Source organism: Pelodiscus sinensis, chromosome 4, assembly GCF_049634645.1.
Source record: "Pelodiscus sinensis isolate JC-2024 chromosome 4, ASM4963464v1, whole genome shotgun sequence".
In the NCBI taxonomy this organism is placed as follows: domain Eukaryota; kingdom Metazoa; phylum Chordata; order Testudines; family Trionychidae; genus Pelodiscus; species Pelodiscus sinensis.
In genome coordinates, this window is record NC_134714.1 from 28,873,571 (window position 1) to 28,881,094 (window position 7,524).

At 44.9% G+C, this 7,524-nt stretch overlaps 1 pseudogene; it reads left to right on the plus strand.

The window, feature by feature from the left end:
* Window positions 1-1,398: 1,398 nt before the first annotated feature.
* On the plus strand, window positions 1,399-7,344 carry LOC102443359 (alpha-1-antiproteinase 2 pseudogene; annotated as a pseudogene).
* Window positions 7,345-7,524: the final 180 nt, after the last annotated feature.

Below are 7,524 nucleotides of genomic sequence, written 5' to 3' on the forward strand. Positions count from 1 at the left end.
CCCACTAGTTCGAATTAAGTGGCTACACAGCCCTTAATTCGAACTAGTTAATTCGAACTAGGCATTAGTCCTCGTAGAATGAGGTTTACCTAGTTCGAATTAAGCGCTCCACTAGTTCGAATTAAGTTCGAACTAGCGGTTTGCATGTGTAGCGCCTATCAAAGTTAATTCGAACGAACGTCTGTTAGTTCGAATTAAGTTAGTAGTGTAGACATACCCTTATATGGGTAACAAGAATAGCCAGCATTATAAAAATTAATGTTTCCAAAAACTGGAAGAGCTATTAAATGAGACAGGGTTTCCGTTGCAGAAACCAAGCTGCTTATATCTTACCATTGATTAAGCTTCCAGAAGATTTATTAGGATATTTGTAGTTAGTATTTCAACCAACTGGCTGGGGGTGTCCCTCTCAGCTTCCCTACTGGGGAAAAGTCAAAGTTCTTGTTCTGCCAGATTTCTTTGAGCACATGAACAGCAAACAATCCTTCACATGAGTCCCTCATATCTATTTACCCAACCTTGGCTCCAGTGTCCACTGCCCAGATGAGTAGTAGGAATATAACCTTAGGATGTTCACCACAAAAAGCTTCATCAGCATTTACACTGAAGGCTCCTAGGTGTTTCTTACTGGATTTGTTTAATGTTTAATAGCGGACATTGAACTTGATATCATTCAGCACTAAGGACAAGCAGCCGTGCTGATGAGATAGACAAAGCAGGTGTCACTTCAGTGTATATTGAATATGAGGTATTGAAAGTCTTTATACATTCTAACATAGATGTGGCTTAAGTCTTCCTGCTTCACTTTTCTTGGTTGTGTGCTCTTTATGGAATTTTGTTGCACATGAAAAAGGCTGGGTGCCAAAAGCCTAAATTCTAGTACAGGCAGTCCCCGGGTTACGTACAAGATAGGGACTGTAGGTTTGTTCTTAAGTTGAATCTGTATGTAAGTCGGAACTGGCGTCAGCCGCTGCTGAAACTGATCAGTTTCAACCGCGGCTGAATCTGGATGCCAGTTCTGACTTACATACAGATTCAACTTAAGAAACCCAGGCGTCCCCAAGTCAGCTGCTGCTGAAACTGATCAGCGGCTCATTCCAGGAAGCTTGGGCTGTCCCCCTGCGGGCATGCTCCGTGGCTTTGCTCCTGTCCCCCTGGTCTGCTGGGGGGGTCCAGCAAAGCCGCTGGACCCCCCCCAGCAGACCAGGGGGACAGGAGCAAAGCCGCCCAGGCGGCAGGAGTCCCGCTGCCTGGGCGGCTTTGCTCCGGGGCAAACGAGCAAAGCCGCCCAGGCAGCGGGACTCCCGCCGCCTGGGAGGCTTTGCTCGGGTGTCCCTGGTCTGCTGGGGGGGTGGGTCCAGCGGCTTTGCTGGATCCCTCCCCCCCCCAGCAGACCAGGGAGACTGGGAGAAGCTTTTCTCGCCCCGGAGGACACGGGTTGCGACCCGCCGCCCGTGAGCTCCGGGGCGAGAAAAGCCCCGTTCGTAAGTACGGATCCGACATAAGTCGGATCCGCATAAATCGGGGACTGCCTGTACCTTAATCTGAAAAGTGACAGCACCTCCTAGGACAAACTTGTGTTGATGTCATTGGATTTATAGCCTGGATGATCTTGAGCCAGAGTCTCTACAGCCCAAGTATGTCCAGTATAGACATACAGTATACCCAATATATACAGTAAACTTTCTTATGTCTGATATTTAAGAGGTCCTTTCAGCTTATTCAGAAGTGTCCCATTTCTTGCCAGGTAAGATTGTTATGAAATAATAAATTTCCTGCATCCACAGGTGCAATATAATTATTTTACTCTAAAACTTCAGAAATAATTTATTAATTATTATTAGTAGTCTTGATTTATATTGCAGTAGTGCCAGCAAGCTCTGGTCACAGACTGGGACTTAAGCACATGAAAGCTGGTCCCACTATTGTGAGGAACTTTCCTGGCTTATACACTACTCTGGTGGAACTGTCTGGAGAAAGGATCCGAGTCCTTGCTCTAATTCCCTTTAGCTAGAGACCTGTCTGACCTTGAGTATTTTGTTTCTGCTCTCCTGCATGGCAGAGTCCTTGCAACCCTGACAAGTCTGAGCCCAGGATTCCTGGGGAACTCAACCCCCAATCTTGTCATGGTCACGTAGGATGGGGATAGGGAGTCACCACTCCAGGGCTATGTCTAGACTACACTTCTCTGTTGACAGAGAGATGTAGATTACACGCGTCAAAATTGCTAATGAAGCAGGGATTTACATGGCCGCCTTACACTTAAACAGGAATAAACATGGCTGCCTTACACTTACTCCAGGACCCCAATTTCCCACCCTGGGCTAAGTCCAGAGTCCCTCCCACACTCTGAACCCCTTGGCCCAAGACCAGAGCCTGCACCCCAATCCCCTACCCCAGCCTGGTGAAAGTGAGTGAGATTTGGGGAGGAAGAGGGTGGAATGAGCAGGGTGAGGCCTTGGAGAAGGGGTGGAGCAGGGGAAGGGCCTTAGAGAAGGGGCAGGAAGGAAGTGGGGCAAGGAGATTTGGGTTTGAGGTAGATCTGATATTGCACTTAAATTGAAAAAGTGATCTTGTGATTAAAAACTTTGGAGACCACTGGTCTAAGTATAAAACAGGAGACAGCAGGTCCATACCATTCTATGGGTGGGGGAGCATAAGCAAATAGCGGGGCAGCAGTATTCAGCATGATAGGCAATGGTCTTATCACAACAGCTGTCTATCACCGGCTCTATCAATAGAGCTGTGTTGCTATAGAAAGGACAGCATCATCTAGTGTGTGACTCCTCACAAATTCATTAAAACAAGAGTATTGAAAGATAGAGCTAGGCAATAAGAACTGTCCAGACTGGGTCTTTCCCCCTAAGCTATATTTGGCCTGAAAGATCCCTGCCTGTCCTATTCCTTTTCATGTTTCTGCACCCATTCTGACCAAACATGCCCACACATGTAATGTTACAATAAGTTAACCCCCTGTTTTTTCAGTAATTTTCTAATTGGTTGGAGATTTATGAAGTTAAATGGAAGTGGAACTAGGGTGGGATGAGAAATTGGAGAGCTGCAAGGAAGCCCTGGAAAAGTTTTTCATTGTATTGGTTGCTATAAAGCTAGCCAAGGCCAAACAGTAACATTTAAAATCAAAACAGCAGCTGTCATCCTCTAAAGAGAATGATGAAGAATGTTCACAACTGCATTCTGTATATCTAATGGCTGCTCTATTCTTTTTATCAGGATAACTTGGAAAGTAAATGAAGTTCAGCCTTTTTCTGTGTTTGTTATTTGTTGGGCTAAATGTCCATTGTCGCCAACTGCATGGCCATAACCATGACTTGGATGGTAAGAAAGAGACAACTGCCCCAGTGCAGATTTCCCAGTTTGAAGGCAAGTTGGCTACTGAAAACATGACCTATATTAAAGTAGCTCCTAGCAATGCTGACTTTGCATTAAACGCTATAAACAAGTTGCTTCAGATGCAGTTGAGAAGAATGTTTTCTTCTCTCCTCTGAGCATCTCCACTGCCTTTGCAATGCTGGTGTTAGGTGCTAAATCAGCCACCCTAAACCAGATTCACAAAGGACTCACTTTTAACCTGACAGAGACTGAAGAGAAGGAGATACATGATGGTTTTTGCAATCTCATTGTTTTGCTAAACCATCCTGACAGTAAAATGCAACTGAACCTGGGAAATGCCCTTTTTGTTGATGAGAAGCTGAGACCACGGCAGAAATTTCTAGATGATGTCAAAAGCTTGTATGAAGCAGAAGTTTTTCCTAGTAACTTCCAGAATGTTCAGGGGCCGAGAAACAGATCAATGATTATATAGAGAAGAAAACTCATGGGAAAATTGCAAAATTGGTCTTGATCCATTCGCTGTGATGACTCTTATCAATGATATTTACTTTAAAGGTAAGATGTTCTACACATGGGTACATGGCGTACTTATAGGCTGTGGGATTCTAATTGGTGTCTAAGAAAAAGAAAATGATTTTTTGTAAATTGAGGGACACTCAAGATTTTTAGGTCTATGAGATCCACCCAACTTAAGACTGGTCCCTTGTTAACTATGTTACGTCTCTCCATACAAGTTATAGCCACAATGTTCAATCTCTGCAGTTAGTTAGAGACCATATTTAGTCTCTTGAGCAAAAAGTGGCCTCTTTAGCAGGCATGCTGAACATTTGCCTATTTTTACATAGTCAATAGGAGCTGTAAGTGCTCACTACCTGTCTAACATAGGGCACTTTCATTTTAGCACCTAAAAGGGCTGTGGGAAGACTTGCCAGACCCCTGGGCAAGGTGTGAGGGGGCCTGGTACTGTGTCTCTATAAGCAACAGGGTCTCAGTCAGAAGGGGCAGGGCTCGGGGCAGCTTCCCCCAGATAGCCCTTCTGGGGCTCCTAGAGCACACTGCATGGGGCTCCAATGGCTATTTAAAAGGCCTGGGATTGCAGCTGCTGCAGCAGCCCCAATAGTGGTGGAGCTGCAATCTCCTGTACCTGTGGAGGCACAGGTAAATATCATGGCAGCCCATTAGGAGCTAACCCTGGTGAACCAGATCCAGCCCACAGGCTGGTATTTGCCCACTCCGCTATACATCATGCCACTTACTAATGCTCCAGTCTGCTTCCAGCCCCTGTTATTGCTCTGTTCTCATTCCTGTTCCTCTCAAGACTCAGACATCCGGCTTCCACCCCCAGCTTTGATTCTGGCTTATGATTCTGGTTCTGTCCTGCTGCTATTGACTCTTGCTTTGTTCCTGGGCCAAACCAATGCCAGTTCCTTTCTTCCTATGCCCGCAACTGTTTCCCACAGACCAGCCCACGTAGGACTCATCATTAGTCTACTCATTAGAGAGGCCTTTAGCTTGAGCCTACCCCTTTTGAAACAATCCAGCCCCCTCCCGGGCCACCTGGGGCAGTGCATGTAGGCCAAGTCAGTTATCTTTGGTATCTCTCTCTCTACCTACACCCAAACTGCTGAAGCGACTCTCTTAGGCTCATAGACTTAAGGTAGAAGGGACCATCATGATCATCTAGTCTGATCTCCTGCACATTGCAGGCCGCAGAACCCACTGACTCTTGTAACAGACCCCTAACCCCTGGCTGAGTTACTTGTGATTTAAAGACTTCACCTACAGAGAATCCACCACTGACAATAATTTAAAGCTGTGACTCATGCCCCATACTTCAGAGGATGTGAAGAATTACCAAGGCTAGCTAGGGCATCGATCAGCTGCCCAGTATGGTGCTGAATTGCATTGTATCTCTGCGGACACTGAATGGAATGAGGCCACAGCATGTAATCTGCCACTGTCCTGTCTCGATAACTTCATTGACCTTGTATAACTGACAACTGCTTTTCCAAGTGGCACCTTGATTGACCCAGTCCCTGGAGCCTCTGACACCTCAACTGTGCACCCCATTTGAGGACACAGAAGTCTTGCACCTTGACCAGGCCCACTCAAGCCCCTCAGAGGCTGAGAAGCACAGATGCCAAACTTCTGAACTGTATCAATGTTATGGAGACAACAAACACTTTGCCTTTTATATACTTTGTAAAGCTCAGGCCAGCTTAAGGGCCAGGAAATGTCAAGGCCCACCCCCTACAAGTGGGTCATGGTTGAGCCAGTCCCTTTCCTCCTCCAGAGAATTTTGACTTCCACAGGCCTCTGTCAGGATGGCTGCAACCACAAATCCACACGATGTTTTCTGGCTCCCATTGCAGCCTCTACTCTCAATGAGCCCAAACGTCTAGCCGGAGGCTTGGTTGACTCACTGCCTCATAGCCTTAGGTAATTTTTATGGACCGGGGTGTGATTAATACCCAGGGGATCCCTGCTATGAATAAAAATTCCTCAGACCTGTGGAAGACACTAAGTGTCACTCCTGGACTCAGGACTGGTTACCCACCAGACCACTCCCATAAGTGTTATGACACTTGTGAGGCACTGCCTTCATTTTGGGTTTATTTTGGTACCTTTCTCTCCAGTTATCCTGAGAATACCCTGACTCTCTGCCCATGACTCCTGTATCCACTGTTAAAAAAGGATAGCACACTTAAGCTTTCTGTACTGCCAACAATTCTACCTTCCTCAGGCCAAAGAAAGAATTGTACACTCTGCAGCTCATGTCTTTATCCAGGGAATCCTGGCTGTGAGCAAAAGGGCTCATAGGAATTGGGTGCGCTCCTCACCATCTTGCCAGCTGATGCTGAAATACTGTGCAAGTATCATGAGCTTGAGACATATTCAGCAAAAAATATGAAGACACCTTGCTCTGCACTACACATATGACTGCCCGACTGGCTTTCAGCCAGGCACTGTAATTATTTTTAACTACATTCTAGCAACTATATTAGCTCCATAGGTAGCTAAACTGAATTATAATCATGGATTGTAATTTCTCTGTGGCTCGGATAGTCAAACTGTAAAATGGGCAAATAATATTTACTTAGCAATCATTGAGAGGCAAATTCATTAAAATGCGAGATGCTCAAATGGAATAGTTATAAACTGCAAATAATTAACCACCAGTGATTTGACAATATTTTACCAGAATTTTATTTTTTAACAGAAAAATCCAATTGTGCATTCCAGCATTCTCTGTATCTGGTACCTATGATTTGAAAGAGCTGTTTCAGAAAACGGGTGCGATAAATGTGTTCACTAATAAAGCTGATCTTTCTGGAATCACTGGGGAACCTGTACAGAAGGTGTCAAAAGTAAGTTGGTAAAATAGAGATGATGTTAAACCGGCTTGTCTAGTCCTAGGACTTATATTTTGATTAAAAAGACTGGGAATTTTCAGCTTAGAAAAGAGGAGATTAAATGGGGATATGATAGAGACCTATAAAATCATGGACAGGTATGGAGAAAGTGAATAAGGAAAAGTTACTTGCTTGTTCCCATAACACAAGAATTAGGGGTCGCCAAATGAAATTAATAGGTAGCAGGTTTAAAACAAACAAAAAGGAAGTTTTTCTTCATGCAATGAACAGTCAACCTGTGGATTCTACTGTGAAATAGATTATTTTGAAATTTGGCGTAACCGCACAGTACCAAATTTCAAAATAACGTGCTATTTTGAGACATTTCTTAACTCTCATGGAACAGGGTCACAGGGCTGCTGAAATAGAGCACCCACTATTTAAAAAAATATTTTGAAATAACAGGAAGCTTGTTAAGATGTGGGTTAGCTATTTCAGGATACCTCCAGCATCCCAAAATAGCTGTGCAGTGTAGCTGTACCCCAGAGCTACTCAACACGCAGCCCTTCGCATGCAGCCCCCCAAATACAGGCCTGATGAAATCTTTTCATACAGATTTCCATAGGTTTGGGGATGTGAGGCAAGCAAAGAGCCAGCCACTGGTACCCTCCATATGTCCCCAGGCTACCATAGATATTGGCTCTATTCCCAAACATGTGGGTGGACATAGGCATTTGACCCTCCATGACTGAAAAGACATTTCATCACTATTTGCTCTGTGTCCTTGCTAATAACTTCTGTTTGCTCTGTTTAATGTTTA